Genomic DNA, 1,457 nt, shown 5'->3' on the forward strand with positions numbered 1-1,457 from the left:
AAGAGAGGCCATAGATTTTAAAGAAGGGAGTGTTATAAGGGACAGCTTGGAAGGAGAAAATGATGTAATTATATTATAATCTCAAAAGCTAAAAGAAATAATTCAAACATTGTCTCAAAGAGGCTGAGTTTAGGCTGGTGGTTGCCAGTGGCTGGATTGAATGGAAAGAGGGAAGGAAGGCGATAGAAAGCAATAGGTACATGTTAAGTAAAATTTAAATAAGAGTACCACATTTTGTTGTTCTATGGTAAAACAGGTTAATGTATGAAAAATAACAGATTATGTATCTCAAAATAGAGAAAGGGAAAGTGAATGTAGTCACCATAAATACAATTTCTAAATGAAAGTAATGGATATGCTTATTTCTCCAGTCTACATGAATACCACATTATACATCATAAATATATAAAAATAAGCCTTAAAAGACAAACTTTTTAGATAAAAGATTTGAAGAAACAAATAATAAATGTGTCTGATTCATTTATAAACATGCTAGGTTGACAGAACTCTAGAAGATCCATCTCCTGGTTCCAAATGCCCAAACAGTCAGCATTCAGATATCTCACCCATACATACGGGGACCACCTCTAGGACTGGAAACTGCTGGGGAGCTATGACTTAGCAAAGTCCAAACAAATTGTCATTGGGTTGGCATCCTAGAGACAGTCTTAACCTATGCTAGCGGATTATTTTAGATCCACTTCAGATAGGCATAGAGGCAGACAGTAGAACCCAACTGTCTTTTGGAATTGAGACAGAAGATACGAGCATCATGTTAGCTTTTAAAAGTGACTTAATCTAGGCTTTTTCAGACCCAAGCCAGCTGGCCTTGGTGAGTTCCCAATAGAACATCCCCATTGTCTCAGTGTGTGGGTGCACCCCTCGCAGTCCTGAGTTCCATGCTCTTGCTCTCTCTCCTTCTGCTCCTGATTTGGACCTTGAGATTTCTGTCCGGTGCTCCAATGTGGGTCTCTGTCTCCTTTCATCGCCTGATGAAGGTTAATATTCAGGAGGATGCCTATATGGTTTTTTTTTGGGGGGGGGTTCTCCTTATTTAGCTCCTCTAGGATCACTAATTATGGGCTCAATGTCCTTTGTTCATGGCTAGAAACCAAATATGAGTGAGTACATCCCATGTTCCTCTTTTTGGGTCTGGCTTACCTCACTCAGGATAGTGTTTTCTATTTCCATCCATTTGTATGCAAAATTCAAGAAGTCCTTGTTTTTTTACTGCTGAGTAGTACTCTAAAACCGGACTCGCTGAACATAGCGAACAATGAGGACTACTGAGAACTCAAGAACAATGGCAATGGGTTTTTGATCCTACTGCACGTACTGGCTTTGTGGGAGCCTAGGCAGTTTGGATGCTCACCTAATTAGACCTGGATGGAGGTGGATGGTCCTTGGACTTCCCACAGGGCAGGGAACCCTGATGGCTCTTTGGGCTGATGAGGAGG

At 40.7% G+C, this 1,457-nt stretch overlaps 1 protein-coding gene across 7 annotated transcripts in view; it reads left to right on the forward strand.

The window, feature by feature from the left end:
• The window catches only part of Nrk (Nik related kinase), a 101,160-nt gene that overhangs the window by 82,461 nt on the left and 17,242 nt on the right, over nt 1-1,457 (forward strand). The gene's annotated exons all lie outside the window — the stretch shown is intronic.

Source organism: Alexandromys fortis, unplaced genomic scaffold, assembly GCF_014885135.2.
Source record: "Alexandromys fortis isolate MF-2015 unplaced genomic scaffold, M_Fortis_MF-2015_v1.1 scaffold_205, whole genome shotgun sequence".
Classification (NCBI taxonomy): Eukaryota; Metazoa; Chordata; class Mammalia; order Rodentia; family Cricetidae; genus Alexandromys; species Alexandromys fortis.